We start from the raw sequence: 18,991 nt of genomic DNA on the forward strand, positions 1-18,991 counted from the left end.
GGAAAGGCCAGCCCACTGTGGGCGGTGCCATCCCTTAACAGGTTTTATTAGAAGCAGGCTGAGCAAGCAGAGTTCCTCTATGGCCTCTGATTCAGTCCCTGCTTCCTTCCAGGTTCCTGCCTTGAGGTCCTGCCTAACTTCCCTTCATGATGAACTGGAAGTTGTAAGACTTTCTAAATAATGCTTTTCCTCCCCATCAAACTAGGATATTCCAGATCTTACCCCTAGGATGGATCTCGGTTTGCAGAGCACCTGTCCAACATGTATGAGGCTCCATGTTCCTTTCCTAGCACTGCATAAACCAGGCATGGAATCCCAGCACTGGGGAGTTACAGCGATCCTAGGCTATACAGTGAATTTCAAGCTATTCTGCTGTATTTGAAACTCCATCTCAAAAAAGGAAAGAAAAAAGAAAAGAAAACTCTCAAAAACAAAGCCCAGAAATGAATAGTGTAAAAGAACATTAATGGAATGACTTTAAGATGTTTTCCTAACAAAATCTACAGGCTACTTTTTACACTTTGGTACAACTTGTTACAGAATTGTCTCTTGTTAAGGGAGGGAGGGTGTGGACTCATCTGCATAGACACAAACAGGTGAACCCTTTAACAGCAAAATTAAAGGTCTGCAGGGACCTTGCCCTCTGAGGTGCATGGCTCCAACATCCCATCTCTAAGGCGCCAGCCCCAGAGCTGGCATCCTGGAGTGTACCTGGTAAATGCTCCGTGGGAGGAGTTAAACTTGGGACATGTCATGGCCACAGAGCTACCATGGGTGTGGGGGACTTAAACCTCAGCGAGGCTGGACTGATTCGGGCGCAGCGAGGCCACAGTTGGAAATGGGCAAGGCAGACCTTCTGTCTGCTCTAGAATCTTCTTTGTGCTCCACTTACCCAACTGAGGCAACTAGGAAACACAGTGCTCCTACTTTCTCTGGCTGAACCCTGCCGCCTTCTCATCTCCCTTTGATCCAGTTTGCCTCTCATTTCTTTCTGGGCTTTGGGAGTTCTGTGCCCCTTTCCCGATTCTCACATTGCTCCCCTCAAGCTTCTCACCCCCTTTCCCGACTTCAGTTGGCCGGGGTTGACCTGCAAAGCATTGGTTTCCTATCTTTAGGCTCGCTCCTTTCTCCTTCCACTTCCGGCTGGCACACTGGAAGCTGGCCACTTTGTGTATTTACATACCACAGTTTTCTGTCTGCCTCCCTCCCCCAAGCAGCTTGCTATTGCTCCTGTGGGGTTTTCCTCACAGCCTTCCCTCACAAATTCAACACCACCACTCCCTTGGTGCAAAACAAGCGTGGGGAGCTTGCTGGGGCTTGCAAAAGGCAGGGGTGGGGGCTGCTTTCCTCAGGTCCGTTCTTTGCTACTGCCGGTGTTCAGGCCAATCTGTAGGGAGATGGCAATTCTAACATAATGAGATATTAATGAGTTTTGCACGTGTCCCTAGCCACAACACTCCTAGTCCCCTCCCCTTTCACCTTCCTCTTCTAGAAACCCAGAGAGAGTGGGTTCGGTCTCTAATCCTGCGTTTCTCCTTGGAGCCCATCCGGTCATGCTCCAATGGGGGCGTGGCTGCACTGCTCACCCCAAGCTACCAGCACTGCAGAGCACCAAATGGTGTGGCATCGCCTTGTTTCCTGGCCTAATGGATGCTTGTTTAAACACCGGAGCTGTTTGCACTGCTGCGGCTCACTGCCTGTTAAACACAGTCCTCTGAAACCCTATGCCAATCCAATAAAGGTATCAGCAGTTCAGTGTGGGGAGGCAATTACTATATAGTCCCAAGTGTGCCTTCTAAGCTCTAGGAAGGAAAATGTGATCGAACAACTAAAAGGAAAATCTGATTCGGCTCAGCATCACGTGGAGGACACAAGGCTTAGCTGCAGCCAGGTCTGTGGAGGGCAGAGGGAAATCAATCCTCGAGCAAGCACACATCATCAGGAGAGCACTAAGCCAGCCGGTTAGTAACACTGTCCCCCTGCCCTCACCAGAGGTGCCCGCCCGTCCTACCCTTTAGCTCCCTTTGGCCTGCTACCTTGCTTTGTCATCACAAGGGCTGCACTAACTTATATGTTAATGACGAACTGTCATTTTTCTGAACGCCCCTTCTCTCTCACCTTTAATTCCTTAAGTACTTACATAAAAAAATGGCTTTTCTTGTGCAAGATCATTACCATATCAAAGGAGTCAGAGAGGGAGTAAAAGTGATAGAGGTATAATATGCAAGCAGGCAGGAGAAGGCAAGCGTGCTCCAGAGAGGCCCGCGGGTCCCTCACCTCGAATTAATGATACCAGTCAATAAGGCAATGGATCTGTTTTCTGCCTCCGCTAAGTCTGAAAAATCAGGGGAATTAGACACTAGATTTACCTTATTTCTCACCCAAGAAGAAGTTTTAGGAAAGTGAATTCTTTCCCGGGTTATGAAGTTCTGAGCATGCTGGGAATTGGATTGCTTTCCCCTCTGTTCCATTTAAACCGCTGCTGCTCCAAAATGGCCCTTCTTTCTCTAGGAGGAGTGGGAAACAGCAGTGCGTGTGTCTGGCAACACTGAGGAACGCAATCCACAGTGCTCACAGGGGCGCCATCCATTTTCTAGGAATCTTGCCAAATTCCTGTCTATTCCCCAAGGTTCCTGGCGCAGGGGACAGAGCCATGATGGAGCTGAATGCTGTAGTCAGCATTTGCCAAGCAGCTCCTGCACATGGGTGCAGGAAGGAGCTGTGTCTGTAAGGAGCAGGGAAACAGAGAGCAGCGGGTGTGTGGGTTTCTGGTCATCAGGCCCATGTGAGCATCCAGCATCAGCAGACTGCTCAGCCGCACTCAGAATAGCATTCAATCCTGGGGCTTACCTAGAGCCCTGGAATAGCACAGAATTCTGGGAGCAGCACAGACCTGCCTCAGACCTGCACTAGCTGTCTGTTACTTCTGTGCTGGCCTTGGACAAAAGTCCAGGCCTTTCACCCAGAAGGGTTGCTGATCATCAGGCATCATGGCTCCACCAGGCATGGCTCTCCTGCCATCGTGGAAGAGGTATCACGCCCTGTCACTTCCCCTTGTCACTCAACATCTATGATGACTAATTAAAAAATGGTCATTTCGATGGCTTTAACTGTTGACACTCGGTCAGGTATTGCCCACTTTATATAAAGCACCAACTGCAAGAGTGGCTTGCCATGGCCAAGCTGGGCACTCTGTGAGGCATGTCTAATCTCTCTCAGACCACTACTTCCACCTAATGGTTTTTTTTTTTTTTTAAAGAAAAATGGGGGAGATGCACGGAGCCATATTGGATTTGGGCCTAGCCGCTTTTTGACTGCATGGTTCAAAGTGACTCTGGGCTGTTTGGCCACAGAGACTCACCCCGAAGATGACTGCCATAAATCTTAAGATTGTTGGATAAAGCCTCTCCCATGAATTTACGGCACAGGAGTATAACATTCAAGGGATGCCTCAGCTCGAGCAGATACCAGTTATCTCCTCAGTCAACACCCAGTGTCTCCACCACCTGACCTCATCGCCTGACTTCTTTGCCTCCAGCTATCACTGCCTATACCCTCATCTCCCCCTCCTTCATATTTCACAAAGGTCACTCCCCCTACCTGAAAGCCTTAAAAGCTGCAATGTTCATCCCAATAAACGAGACCTTGACAACAGAACTTTTGCTTGGTCTCCTTCTTCTCTTCACCCCCATTTTGGCCCACAGGTAGAAAGCCTCTTCGGGACCCTGAATAACTGGGTCCCCGCTGGCGGGGACACTCTTCATGATTCCATTCACAGAGCATCCTCTTTATTTCAGGCCTGGGAAAATGGGTACGCTGTGCACCATACAATTACAAAAATGATGATGGATCTTCCTTGTCCTACCTATGGGGAAGTGAACTGTTCCCACACACATGCACACACACATGCCACACATGCACACGTATACACTCACATACAACAGACCTTAATATTTTAAGTACTTTTCTTATTTTTTTAATCTTTGCTTGTTTGTTTGTTTTTTCAAGACATGCTTTCTCTGTAATAGCCTTGGCTGTCCTGGAACTTGCTCTGAAGTTCAGGCTTGCCTCCAACTCACAGAGACCTCCCCAAGTGCTTAGACTAAAGGTGTGGGTCCCAACCACCCAGTGACTTTTCTTTTCTTTTCTTTCTTTTTTTTTTTTGAGATGAAAATATGACATCATTTCCCCTTCCCTTTCCTCTCTCTAAACTCTCCCATGTACAATCCCTCTTGCTCTCTTTCAAATTCATGGCCTGTTTTTTTCTCTAACTGTTACATACATATACATATACACATACACATATATACATATACACATGCATATACAATGCATATACATATGCATATACATAAATGCCACCTGTTCAGCTTATGTAATGTTACTTGTTTATATCTTTTCAGAGATGATCATTTGGTACTGACTAACTGACGGTGTGCTCTTCTCTGGGGAAGACTGTCTCTCCATGTTCAGCATTCCTTAGTTGTCTGTGGTTCCTTGTCTAGGGCTGAGGATGCAGAGGCTCCCTTTCCTCCATAGACTGGTTGTCCAGTCCATAGATAAGTATGTCTATTGTTCTGGTCCCTGTCGGGCTCCTGTCTAGGTAGTCATGCAACTGATGGGTGTAGCTTCTGACACTTCTAGGAGACACAGCCTCACAGTAGACTGACTCCCCGTCTACTGAAATGATCCTCGAGATGTATGTGCAGGAGTATGTTGTAGATGTATCCATGGGCACTGGGCCCCATAACTCGGCATTTTGATTAGTTGTGGTTTGGTGTCTGTTGTACAAGGACATACTGGTGCTTGGGTGCTTCAGCGTCCTTGCCAGCTTGCTGGGATTCAGAGTCGCTAGGGACTCACGTCTTTGGTGTATGTTTGAGGGTTGTTTGGAACACCCACCCTAAATGTGGATGGCTCCATCCCACAACCTGGGTTCCTAGACTGAATACACAAGGAGAAAGTAAGCTGGTCGCTAGCAGTCATCTCCTGACCGTGGAGGCAACGTGACCAGCTGTCTCACACTCAGCTGCCGTGGCTTCTCTGACACACCATACCTTGGTGCTCCGAGCCAAAATAAACTGTTTCTTTTTTTTTTTTTTCCTTTTCTTTTTTTTTTTTTTTTCGGAGCTGGGGACCGAACCCAGGGCCTTGCGCTTGCTAGGCAAGCACTCTACCACTGAGCTAAATCCCCAACCCCTAAACTGTTTCTTTTAAAGTTGCTTTTAGTCAAGTGTTTTGTGACAGCGATTGGAAAAACAATGAATGTATGCCTCTGCCATTCTTATCACCATGAAATGTAAGTACGATTGACTATCAACGTCATCCACGTCAGGTATGCTGGGGTCGGACTCCACCACTTGCAAGCTACTGAAGGAGAATGAAAAGCTCCATTGATTCGTTCTCCCCAAGTTGGAGCACACTTTGGAAACTCACAGGGCCCCAGAGGTGAACAACTTTGTATCAATCTCTCTTTGGGAAGTTACTGTGATTTACTGGATACTTCAGTATCCACTCAGATCACTACTTCCCGAGAACCAAAAATTGCTAGAATTGTTATGTTAGAAATAACACCTGATATTTTCAAGGCTGAGTTGTTGAGGTTGGGAAACCCCACAGTAACACATAGGGAGGAGTTCAGTTCACGAGCTTTCTTTACTCTTCTCCCTTTCTTGTTTAGGAACAGATGATTCCTGACTGAGACAGACGTCTGAGATGGACATATGAAGATCTGAATCAGAGTCCCAGCACCCATGGCAAAAGGTATGGGGGAGGCCGTAATCTCAAAGTTGGCGGGAGTCGACCTCAGGCAGATCCCTAGTGTTGGCTGGTTGGCCAGTCTAGCCAAATCAGTGAATCTGCCTGGAGGTTCAGTGAGAGATCCCATCTCTAAAAGCATGGTACATCATGACTGAGGACAATCCCTGACACTGAACTCTGGTTTCCACAAGGGCCAAAACACAGATGCACGCTCATCTACACACACCTGCACACACATTCACACAAAACGCAGGTAAAAAAGATAATACGTGAGTTTTGCCATTATACTAAACACATAAATTAAACCCCAGGCCCCTTTGTAAAACATTAAAGTCTTTTCTTTAACCATCCCCAGAATGACTTCCATCTTGTATAAGTGGATGGGAGAGAAGATCTCTAGTGGGTCCTTCCACTTTTAATTAAATAAAGTGGCCAAAAGAGGGGCAACAATATTATTCCTAAGCCCATGAAAATAAAACTAAATAAGAAGAGTGACAGGAACGGGGCAGGTGCTACCCCTTCATTCTCACTGTTGACGAACATCTGATCTTGGATACTCGTAATGGCTATTCCTGGTAGTCAACTTGACTATATCTAGAAGGAAATATAATCCAGAATTGGAGGGCACATCTATGATCCAGATCTTGAGGCCGGAAGACACAAGTTTCTGACCTGGATCTTGGCATGGAGATCTTGAGGCATAGTCACCATGAAAAGCTTAGGCCCAGGCGAGGTAGTACAGGCCTTTAATGCCAGGAGAATAAGGCAAGGAGATCTCTGAGTTCAAGGTCAGTGTGGGACAAAGCAAGTCCCAGATATGGGCAGGGCGATACACACCTTCAATCTGGGTCACACCTGCTGCTGGAGACCTACAGAAGGACATTGAAGAAGGAAGATTCACTCTTCGCCTGCTTGCCCTTACTTGCCAGCACATCCATTGGAACCTACTTCTTCAGAAGATCAGCTGAAATAACCAGCCTCACGGGACTGAGCAACTGCTAGACTCTTGACCTTCCCATTCACAGCTGCCCATAGTTGGACCACAGACTGTAAGCCATCACAATAAATTCTCTCAATATAGAGAAACATTCCATACGTTCTGTGACTCTAGAGAGCCCTGACTGATACAGTACTCTCTGGTTCAGACCAACGCCTCAGTGGCTTTGTTACGTTCTACTTTTCCATCTACTTGAACATATTCAAAATATTCAAAAAGTCTTCAAAAGTATGACAAGTATGGGAAAGAAAACGCCTAAGAGTGGAGGAAGCAATACATCACGGTCCAGCCACGTGACATGGAGAACCTGGAGCATCCAATGAGGATGCTCCAATGTGAGAAGAGGAAGGGGGAGCACGGAAACATCAGCTGTGGTCCAGCCCAGAGGGCATCACAGCGTGCCAAGGAGGCCTACAATGACAAGACTCAGCTGGCTATGTACTAATGTCAGGAGAGGCCCAGCAGAGCCAGGTCCCCTGGCAGTATAAGGTATATACTTCCGTTGACCCCATAGAGAGGACTTCTTGCAAAGGTAGAGTCTCAGCTCTGTATCTAGAAGCAAGTGGGAACCCAGGACAGAAGACACAGAAAAAAAGTACTGGGTAAAGACGAAATTGAGTGCAAGGTTTGCCCTTCTTTGTTTAAAGAAATGACTACACTACTAATAGCTTCCCTTCAGAACAATTTTGTAAATATTGTACATTTTTTAACTTATAAAAAAGTTGCAAAACAGCTCAAAAGCCCTTTTTTTTTTTGTCCCTCACGCAAGTTTCTCTAATGGGATCTTACATAACCGTGACTCAATTTTCAAGAACAGGAGATTAACTTTCACACATATTATTAATTAATCTACAGACCATAATAGAATTCTTCTCTGTGCTCCATCGTTTTCCGTCATGGGACCCTACTCAGGATTCTCCCACAGTGCCTTTGGTGGTTTCATTCTTCCCAGTCTCTTCCTGTCTGCAGAAGCTCCTCAGTCTCTCGGGGTTTGCATAGTATCTTTTCACAAGTGGAACGAGGTTTTGCATTTTCAGAGAAGCTCAGTGATGTGTCCCATTCAGGGTATCATCACATCAAGCGACATGTGATGTCAGTGATGCTTCCCCCAAGAGCACTTGGTTAAGTGGCTATGAGCCAGCAACTCTATAGTAAAAAGTCACCCTCCTTCCCTTTGTACCCAATCATATCTTCAGGGAGCTGTGCTGAGGCTGTACCCCATGTCTCTTTAGCCTGCTCGATGCCCACCTGTTTGGACTTTTGTATGCACATCTAGTTCTTTATGATAGTTCGTGGAGACCTCCTTCGTTATGGCCTCATGGAGACCATGTTTCTCACGTTGCTTCCATAGTTCTCATTTGGAGTTTGACTTCAGAAAGAATTACTTGTTTCTCCTCTGCAAAATTATTAATACCAAATTGGGCTCTGAATATTTATTTGCTCTTGTGCCTACCACTCGACACTGCCATGTTTTCTTTAGGTAGGACAAGAGGCACTGGGAGAAAACCCAAGGTCTTATATAAACAAGGGTGATGAAGGTGTGTCTGAAGTCTTTGGGCTTTGCAACAGGGTCTTCTAGGCCATTCTGGCTTCAAAGTCACCATGCTCCTGCCTCGGCCTCTTAACGCTAAGATTATAGGTGTGTGGCACCACACTCACACAGGAATACTAAATTTCCAGTAGAGTAGAAAACTACTCAAAAGCAAACCTTTCTAGGTAGCTATGAAATTGAATTTACACATGATTGTTATCAGCCACCTCGACTAACAGTCACCTCTTAGTGGTCTCTTCTTGGATCGTTGATAGCACTGTTGAAATTAGGAATCATCCACATATTGCCCATTATCGCTCAACAGTTATTAAAATACCCCCAAAACCTGAGCCTCCATAGACTTTCTAAATTACTGTGTTAGCACAACACCATTGCAACAACTTTATTAACGTAGATGCAATTGTTTATTTTAGGAACAGCTTAAACTCAAAGATACTTAACATCCCCTCAAACACTGACAACACTTATCGCTTAGTGCTTTATTTACAGGCAATGGATAGGCTGCTTGGAGAATATTCATCTTTCAGATTCAGGAAGCAACCAAGAGCTGATTGCTATGCCTCAGGCTGTGTTTGTGATATTCTTACTGGGTATAAAAGCAAAAGGTGGGCTGGGGACATAGCTCAGGTGGAAGAGTGCATGTCTAAGATGCAACAAGACCTAGGTTTAATCCATGCCACTGCATAAACTGAGCAGGTTATTATACACCTGCAGTCCTAGTACTCAGGAGGTAGAGACAGAAGGTCCAGGCGTTTGAGATCCTCCTCTGTAGGATGATGTCATTAGGCAGCAAGGTGGGTCCAGGATAAGGTGAAGCCTATCATTGGATAAGAAGGACAGGTAAGTGGGGAAAAGTCTAAAAAAGGAGAGAGGAGGAGGAGCGAGGAAATCAAGATGGAAACAACAGAGCAGGATGATCCAGATCCAGGTGGACTAGGTCGATTTTGCCTTGTCTAGGTGGACGGTTTCCATCTTTATTAACTGTTAGTGAATTTATTCTGTGGATGTATTGTAGATTGAGAATTTAACATATAAATCTAATTGTTAAACTACAAGTTTCTAGAGCTTTGATTTTACCTGACTAAAGGGGATGTGAGCCAAGTTCTTGGCGGCAGGCAGAGAGACAACCTGTCTCAGTTCTGGACGCTGTGCTAGGCTATAGAATATAGGCTAGCAGGGTGCAGCCCCCAGGGATTCATGTGGAGTGGGAACATGCAGGAACCGGTTCTGCTGCTTTTTAAATTTTTACTGCAACAATCCTCTGTCCATTACACGGTGAATTTGAGACCAGCCTGCGATACATGAGATTCTTTCACTAAAGAGACAACACAAAACAATAACAACAACAAATGGAAGGAAGGAGGGAGGGAGGGAGGGAAGGAGGGAGGGAGGGAGGGAAGGAGGGAGGGAGGGAGGGAGGGAGGGAGGGAAGGAGGGAGGGAGGGAGGGAAAGGGGGAGGGAGGGAGGGAAGGAGGGAGGGAGGGAAGGAGGTAAGGAAGGAGGGAGGGAAGGAGGGAAGGAGGGAAGGAGGGAGGGAGGGAAGGAGGGAAGGAGGGAAGGAAGGAAGAAGGAAGGAGGGAAGGAGGGAAGGGGGAAGGAGGGAGGGAGGGAGGGAAGGAGGGAGGGAAGGATGGAGCTCTGATTTTCCTGGCATTCAGCCATGCTGGCTGGCAACAGGAAAGGCGGATGTGTGGGTAAAGAACAGTAGCTTTCTCTACATCAAGACGGATGACTTTGGAGACATAGACTCGGGGGCTGCTAGAAATCCAGCCCGGATGGACTGCTTGCCCAGTCAAGTAACCCAGGCAGAAGCAGGCAGAGCCCACAAATCACTTCTCTGTCCTTCAGAAAGGTGAGTAAGCCCCAAGCCTTATTCCAGACAAAGTGTCCCTTGCTACCCCAAGGCTCTCTCTGAATGAAGCAGCTGAAACGGTTCCTACAGCAGACATCCTTCCAGCAAAATCAGATCATTGCAATCGTCAGCAACGAAAACAAAATGTAACTGAATTACTCTTCGGGATATGAAAGTACCATGTGGAAGATGGCAGCTGGCTCCTCTTGTTTCTTCAGGGAAGTCAAAAGGGTCACACTGGAGAGTGGGCTTCAATCCCTGATGCTGTTCACCGTCAGAATCACTTCTGGGCAGTTTGAGGGGGTGAACGACAGCAAGGGCACAGATATTCTGAGGAAGGTTGCCCCCACCTCACGAGTACCATGACAAGAGGAGGCTGGAAAATACTATTCCCTGCCTCTCGGGACAGCTGAGCAGCAGTGAGGTCCTTCCTTGGGAAGTTGTCCTATCAGGAAGCATCCTTGAAACATAGGGGAGCAGGGTCAGCCAGACCGAGGGTAAATTACAAGCACTGAAGTACAGTGGGACAGTTAGGAGCAAAGCTACCAATGGCTAAAGATTGTTTTCACTGCAGTGCCTGTCGCCAGACACTCATCCATACCCTTAGTGGCTACTGGTCCTCTGTGCTTACAGGGCCTCTTATTCTCTAGTCAGTCTCTCTCTGTCTCTCTCTCTGTCTCTGTCTCTCTGTCTCTGTGTAGTCTTAGCTGCCCCACAATTTGCTCTGTAGACCAGGCTAGCCTGAAACTCAGAGATAGCACCTGCTTCTGTTTCTGCCTCTGCCACCTCCTCCAAGCTAGTCTCTTTTTCTTTATATTTTCCCTGTGTGTCTGTGGGGTGTGTATCTACGTGGGAGCACATCCATGTGGGGGCCAGATGTCAACCTAGACACCTTTCTCGACTGCTTCTCTATTTTAATTATTTAGTGTGAAACAGTCTTATTCATTATTACTGTGGGGTGGTGGTGGTGAGGTGTGTGTGTGTGTGTGTGTGTGTGTGTGTGTGTGTGCGCGCGCACGTGCGTGTGTGCATGCATGTGTGCATGTGTGTGTAGAAGACAGGCTCTATTAAAGAAGTGAGGTAGTTCTCACCACACGGGAAGGAAAAGATTATCAAAATGCCATCTGTCAGCTGAACTGCCTACCCCTTCACACACGGGTGTACCATGGTGCACACGTGGAGTTCAGTGGACACCTTCTCTTCTTTCATTTGTTATGTGGGAACAAGGGATGAGCTTATGCCATTAGGCCTGTACCTCCATCCTCTGACCCCTTTCACAATCTCACCACAGGGTCTCCCACTGAATGGAGAATTCCCTGCCAATCCTCCAATCCGTGCCTTCCCGGTGCTGGGATTATAGGCTAGTATCACCTAGCCTGGCTTATGTGGATACTGGAGAAACAAACCTAACTCTCCGTCCCTTTGCATCAGGAACTTGACCCACAGAGCAACCTTCCTGACCTGTGTAAGTAAGGAACGAGATGACTACGTCTTTATGTATTGTATCTTAATGTGCTGAGTCCATGATTTCCTTTGTTTCTGTGTATAAAACTGAAGGTCCTAATACTTTCTGGGTGGGCCGGCAGGCAGTATGAGTTGTGAGTGCTAGGATGAACACAGGATCATTTTCAGTTCCACAAGAAAGGAGGCAGAAAATACGGAGAATAAGGTGAAAGGTAGACTCCATTTTCTTCTCTCTCCTGGAGTGAGCAAGGTCCGGGGTGTGTGTCCTCCATTCTTATGAAGTCCAAGGTCAACAGAACCCAATTAAGAATCATAATGGTGACAGAGGGGCCCTAAACCAACCTATAGTCCTAGATGCCATACATCCTTGCTGTTGTGCAGTGGGACCTTTTTGGTGCCTGTGCCCTGCTCCTGTGGATATCACTCCTCAGCCATCCCTGGGTGAGAGACAGGGTGGCCCAATCCACTGAAACTACCCACAGGCTGCAAACCCTACCAGAGCCCTCAGGGCCACTCTCTTCTTCTCGGTGTGCACTGCCTAGAACAGCAAGTACCTATCAAATGCCTGTGTGTCCTTTGTTCTTCTGAAGAATCTAATTGGGCTTTTATGCTTCAGTACGATGTCTGATGCTATCGAATATGTCCCCAAGACTCTTCCTTTCTTAAAGAAAATTATTTATTTATTTAGTATGTATACATCATACAGCTTTCTGCCTGCATGTATGCCTGCAGACCAGGAGAGGGCATCGGATCCCATTACAGATGGTTGTGAGCCACCATGTGGTTGCTGGGAATTGAACTCAGAACCTCTGGAGGAGCAGACAGTGCTCTTAACGGCTGAGCCATCTCTCCAGCCCCCAAGCCTCTTCTACCAGTCCTCTACTCTCCAGGTTCCTGGACACTCACTGGGCCAATGAAATTCATCCTCTTTCTCAAGGAGCAGCAGCTTCCTTCGCCTCTCTCTCTCTTTACTATGTCCAGCCACCCACCCAACTCCCGCCAGTCTTTCCTAGTAATGTCTGTTGTTGGAGTGACCTTATGGACGGTGAGACTGGTAAAACAATGTCCTGATTTGCATAGTACTTTATATAGTTGTTTTGCTTGCTTTCTTTGCATTTTTTTCTGTGAAAAATACCATGTTAAAAAAAGGTATTCATTGCTCTTTTTTTTTTTAAGTTTTAAAATTGTGTGTGTGTTGTGCAACTTGAAGAAATTGGTTTTCTATCATGTAGGCTTCGGGGGGATTGAACTCAAGCTGTCAAGTAAGTGCCTTGACTCCCTAAACCATTTGGTTGGCCCATTCTTTTCTCTAGTCAAGGGGTGCTAATTTAGCTTTTTCCTGTTTCACATTTTGAATGTTTGGTGCAATCATTAGTTTCCTACTGGAAACTTAATTTATGATTTTTTTTGTTAGCTTGGAATACACACACACACACACACACACACACACACACACACACACGCACTCCTCCCTAATTTGGACCACCAGAAAATGGTGGTATGTTATCATGTGAAAAAAAATCATGAAGGACTTTAATCGAAATGGAGCCCTATTGATCTCAGGGCTGCCAAGCTAAGGTTAACTCAACGCTGCTTAGTTAACAGGTGCTTGGAGTCAGTTAAGTGCTTAATAAATAGGTAAAGCTTATTTGTAATTAGCATATTGATTGTTGACATATAAATGAGGGTCTCTGAAGTGCTGGAGGGGGAAGAAAATGGCTCGTTAGGCCTTGCTGGGCTTTTCAAACACCCCTTACAGGTCATTTACGTCAGTGAAATAGGTACTGTTTTCTAACCCTGCTCATTGGTAGTCTAGGAAGCACCCACCAAGAATTCCAAGTCAGTATGCTTAAATAATGACCTTTGTTCTGCATAAAATCTCACCAAAGACCCCCATGAAAGCAGTTCATCTGATTGAGCAGCCACTGCACAGACACTGCACTGATAGTGAGGGACAGAATCCAGCATGCTGAACACTACCCAACCTGCCATGGCTCCTCCTCAAGAGAAACAACCAAATTCCACAGATTTTGTGTAAAAGGAAAGGCCTTTCTCCTTTGGGTCAAAGCTGTCAGTTTCTGTTGCTTTTCTATTACTATAAAGAGAAACAATGACTCATGCAACTTATAAAAGAAAGAGTTTACTGGGGCTCACAGTTGCAGAGGATCGGAGTCTATGCCCATCATGGCAGGTACCTTGGCAGCAGGCACCTGAGCATTAGCTGAGAGCTTACATCCTTATCCCCAAGGAAAAGGCAGAGAGAGCTAACTGGGAATGGCATAGGAGCCCATGCCCAGTGACACACCTCCTCCAATAAGGCCATGCCTCCTAATCCTTCCCAAACAACTCCACCAAGTGAGGACCAAGCATTCAAATACACGAGTGTACATGGGCTGTTCTCTTCAATCCACTGCATTGTCTGAACCAGGATGAGACCATCACGGGAAAGGTCTGTGGTCTTAGTGTGGCAGAAAGTGTTTGGGGAGGGAGCTTGGTTCTTCAGCTTCTGAAATGCACTGGAAACAGGATCAAATGCAAGTGGCACTGAGCAGAATTCACAGGTCACTGAAGAGTCGAGGGAAGGATCGGATGAGTCACAAGGCCAACATCCAAGGACCTTACTATGAAGAAATAGAGCACGTGAGAGGAAAAGAACAAAGAAGGAAAGACTAAGAAGGGGAGAGAAATGGGGAGTGAAGGGGAAGGGGGGAGGGGGAGGGGGTGGAGGAACATATGAACAGGACAGGGGAGAGAGTGGCTCTGTGGCTGACCCTCAGGATGGGGCAGCTTGGCCCTGGAGACTACCCTGTTGGCTTTTTCTACTCTGGCTCAGCCCATAATCCGCCTTCAAAGAGAGCCTCTCTGTCCCTTGAGCTGAGCTAAGCTGGACAAGTCCTTGATGCTGCTCTGGAACATGCTCACACACCCAAACCACCCTCCTGAGAGGAGCAAGAGACACGCCTGGAAGGTTGTGCAAGCAGCAGGATGGATTCACATGCAGCCCTGAGAAATCTGCCTTCCAAGACAGGCAAATCTCCTCAAATGTCTCTGTATTTTGATTGAGACAGAGCTCAGAAGTCCTGAGCCCTGCAAAATCCCCAAGGCCCTACGTGAGCAAAGTGAAGAAAGCCGTCAGTCATGGAACGCCTTGACCCGACGCCAGTGACAGGGTGAGATATGTCACACTCCTGTAATGTTCTCTGTCAGGACAGCCTTGCTTGCTGCTTATTTATGTAATCCAATTGGCCAATCAAACTTCAGGTCTAATGAATGATTACAGTAGCAGATGGGTCTTGACCCACCGTTCCTTTCCACTTCCTGAGGTCAGCCTAGAGCTATGTCTGCAAACAAGATCAGCAGGGAGGAGAAAACCGGAGAAGTGTATGCTCATGTGTGAACAAACTGTGCAGTGAGTATGTGGACATGCACATGTTAGTGTATGTATGTAAGTGTATGTATGTATGTATGTGTGTGTGTGTGTGTCTAATACATAAGTCTGATATGTGAAAAGTATATGTCAATGGGTATCTAGGTATGATGATATTTGAATGTATGCTAATTGTGCATTGGGCAAAAATGTATACGAATACATATGCTAATGTATGTCTGGGTGTATTCATAAGCATTTATGAATATATGTGAATATGTGTTGTGTGTTACTGTGTATGTGTGCACGTGTGTGTACGGGAGTACAGTAAGTATGTATTTATCTGATTATGTGAATATATATGATAGTTCCCCATCGCAGGCAGCAGCTGCCTCCATCCTTCTGCCAAGAGGAAGGCCAAGAACGCTGTCTACTCAAATCCTTGTATCTTCTACACCATCAATAGTCAAAAAGGAGCCATGGGTGCCCTCCAGTCCTAGCAGGCCAAGCTAGGAGACCTCAGTTTCCACAGCGGAAGAATCTCAAAGGGGTTGGGAAGCCAAAATGCTGTGCTGCCCCTAAACGTCAGGAAAACCTGAGGGGCCCAACGGCCGCTGCTGTTGTTTTTCCAACCCTCTTTGCTACTTTGTACCTACACAGAAAGCAAGACTGTTTCTGTCTGCAGTGAGAAAATAGAGCCTAAGGCACACAGTAATTTTCTGCTTGTTGAATCTTGTGCCTGGTTTGTTTCAATAAAGCCAGGTTTCTGTGGCAGCACCTGGCCAATCTACAGGGCAGGCTCTTCGGAGAGAGTGGAGCCACGTTTAGCACAAGATCTCTGCTTGGCCAGCCACTCAATTAGAAGGAATGATCTTCTGCTTACTGCTCTGCTCTGGAGCCGTCCCCCTCCCTCAGTGAGACACTGAGCCCACCCACTTCCAGGACGCAGCCATCCAGGCAGATGAGGTTCCGGGGCCACCACAAAACCACGCCTTTTTACTTATTTATCTTTCTGACTGATTTTCTATTAATCCTCACACGTTTATTAGTTCTGACTCATAACAGTCCATCAGCTCTAAGAACAATAAATGATGCTTAGAAATTAATACCCGCATTTCAGCAAAGGAGGTTTTACATATTAAATTATCCTTAAAGTTATAAATAAATAACATGTGAAATAGATTTAAGCAATAAACATACATTCGGCAAACAGTCTTCAGTAAGTTTAATATTCTGCGAGCTAGAGCTATTTCGGCAATATCTTGTTAATAGGTTCTCCACTTCCCATCTGGCTTCTCCTTGCTGGTAAGATCATAAATCCAGCCCATCAAATATTGGAGCCGTTATTTTCCCAGAAAAAAAAAATAGGGCTTCTTATAATGTTCCTTCTCAGTGCTTCGGCCTCCTTACAAGGCTTTTTATTCATGTGTCTTTGACTTTTGTTCTTGTTGAATGATTTGGGCTTTTGTTCTTGATTGAAATTCTTAAAAACTTTATTTCATGCTTTCTGTTACTGGCCTTCTTCAAGTGCACTTGACAAATAAAACCGTATGTATATTAAGGTGTGAAGCATGGTGTTTTGCTCATGTATACATTTCAGAAGGACTACCAGAATCAGGCTAATTAACATGTCGATGGCTCCACACATTTGCCCCTTGGGTGTGTGGTGAGAACCCTTTAGATCTACTCTTGGCACTGGAGAGCTAACTCAGAGGCTAAGTGGTTTGCACTTCCAGGGGACCTAAACTTGGTTCCCGGAGTCCATAATGGTTGGTTCACAACTTCCTATAACTTCAGTTTCTGGGGGATCTGATTCCTCCAGCCTCTGAATGTACCTGTACTGAAGTGTATACACACACACACACACACACACACACACACACAGAGAGAGAGAGAGAGAGAGAGAGAGAGAGAGAGAGAGAGAGAGAGTCAGACAGAGACAGACAGACAGAGACAGAGAGAGACTTGTAAAAATACATATTAGAAGTAATCCACTCTTGGCAATTTTCAAGTATGCAGTAAGTACTATAGTTATCATGTTATACATTAGATTTCAGAATTACTTATCCTGTAAGATGAAACTTTATAGTCTTTGATTAACAATTCTTTGTTTTCCCAGAACCAGCTCTTGGAAATTACTATTCTACCGACTGCTCCTGTAAGCGCATATTTTTTGATTCCCCATGTAAGAGAGATCAGAAGTGTTTTTCTTTCTGTGTCTTGTTTACTTTGCTCAAATTATTGTCCTCGGGCTTTAACTGTGTTGTGTAATGACAGGATTTCCCTTAAGGAAAAAAAAGGTCAGAATAATACTGTGTGTCTGTCTGTCTGTCTGTCTGTCTGTGTCTGTATCTGTGTGTGTGTGTCTGTATCTGTGTGTATCTCCATGTTGTGTCTCTGTCTCCCTGTGTGTATCTGTGTCTCTCTGTGCATGTGTGTGTATGTCTGTGTGTGTTTCTGTGTATTGTGTCTCTGTGTGAGTGCAGGCGTGGGGTGTGTGTGTGTGTGTGTGTGTGTGTGTGTGTGCGCGTGTGCGTGCGCGTTCGCGTGCAGGTGTGTGTTACATCACTTAGCGGATGGTAAGGGCATTGCCATTTCTCAATTGTTGTGCACAGGGCTGCAATGACCGTTGGAGGGACAGGCATCTCTTTGAGATCCCGACCTTGTATCCTTTGGATATGCACTCCAGAACAGGACTGCTGAGTTGTGTCCTAGCTCTGATTTACACTCCTCCAAACAGATGTCTGTGGTGACTGACACTCCCATCAACGCCATCTAAGAAAACCTAATTCAGAAACTGTTCTGAGATACTATTGTTCCCACCTCCTCTGCCTTCTCACCTTATCCATCAATGAAACCACGTCACCAGTTTCCAAAAAGCCATTCTCCTTAAAGGAAGTCAGTCCTATTTAAATCTCAATTTCAGGAACTTTCCAAAAGTCGAAAGCATTAGAAAGTTGTATTGGGGGGGGGGGGGCTAAGAGACTGGTTTCAGGGCCAGGAAGTGTTTATTTGCTTGTTTGTTTGTTTGTTTTGCTGTATCACAAAAGGGGGGAGGAGCATTATCAAAGAACTGTGTTACAATTTTATCCAAAATAAAGCAGAACACACATCTCCACTATGCTTTTTCTTTTACAATGAGAACAAGAAAGACGTGGCACATGGTCTTGCTTGTCAAGCCATGACTCTTACTGGATAAATTCTCTAAAAGACACACTCGGAAGTTTTACCCTGAGACTCTTTTTTCAGTACTGAATTAAATCTGTATAATTTCATCAAATTTAGCCCCTCATGAAAATGCAATTATCGCACCCTTGTTTCATATAACTAAATACTTTATTCATTATTAACCTCACTAACAGACTTAATGTACAATAAGGAAACACCACAAGATTAGTGTCAGTGGCAATTTACAGTGAATTAGGGGTTAACGATGAAGGTCTAATCTACTCTACTCTGATTATAAATAAATAACACACAGGCAATAGACTTAAGTGATAAACATATACGCGGGTCATGAGATCCGTCGGGGGCATTTCTATTACTTAACATCACAGGCCACCAAACCTAGGACTGAGACTTTCCCCGCTCTCTTTCTTTGTCTTGGATCCCATCTTAATGTCTCGCTACCTCTGCACACAGACGCGCTTTCTGCTTACAACTGCAGAGAGCCGGATCCATAAATCACCTCACACCTGCATGCCTGCACGCAAATCCCAAACTCGCAGACGTCACATGTCACACAGATGCAGCTGCCTGGTCCCTGTCCCTGTTGGATGTTGGGCTGAAGAAATGAACACTGGTTTAGTACACTACAAATGTAGGGTTCTGCGTTTCTCCTGCGTCACACACGTGAAGGCATCCCCATCATGCCTTCTAGTCCCAGAATTCAGTGTTGCCCTGGCAATGAAGGCTTTCCAAGCACAGTGACATGTTCCGAAGTGACAATGGTAAACATACAAAGCTGCCCTTAATTTTGGGGAGGGGATCTGGCAGGA

General features: G+C 45.9%; 1 protein-coding gene and 1 long non-coding RNA gene across 2 annotated transcripts in view; one reads left to right on the forward strand and one right to left on the reverse strand.

The window, feature by feature from the left end:
• Positions 1-18,991, reverse strand: part of Maml3 (mastermind-like transcriptional coactivator 3) — a 417,347-nt gene that overhangs the window by 196,001 nt on the left and 202,355 nt on the right. The gene's annotated exons all lie outside the window — the stretch shown is intronic.
• LOC147996247 (uncharacterized) lies at positions 1,623-3,657 on the forward strand. Its single transcript, XR_015671636.1, has 2 exons — positions 1,623-1,961; positions 3,260-3,657. It is a non-coding gene; the product is annotated as an uncharacterized LOC147996247 (long non-coding RNA).

This window comes from Rattus norvegicus, chromosome 2 (assembly GCF_021556685.1).
Source record: "Rattus norvegicus strain SHRSP/BbbUtx chromosome 2, alternate assembly SHRSP_T2T, whole genome shotgun sequence".
Taxonomy (NCBI): Eukaryota; Metazoa; Chordata; class Mammalia; order Rodentia; family Muridae; genus Rattus; species Rattus norvegicus.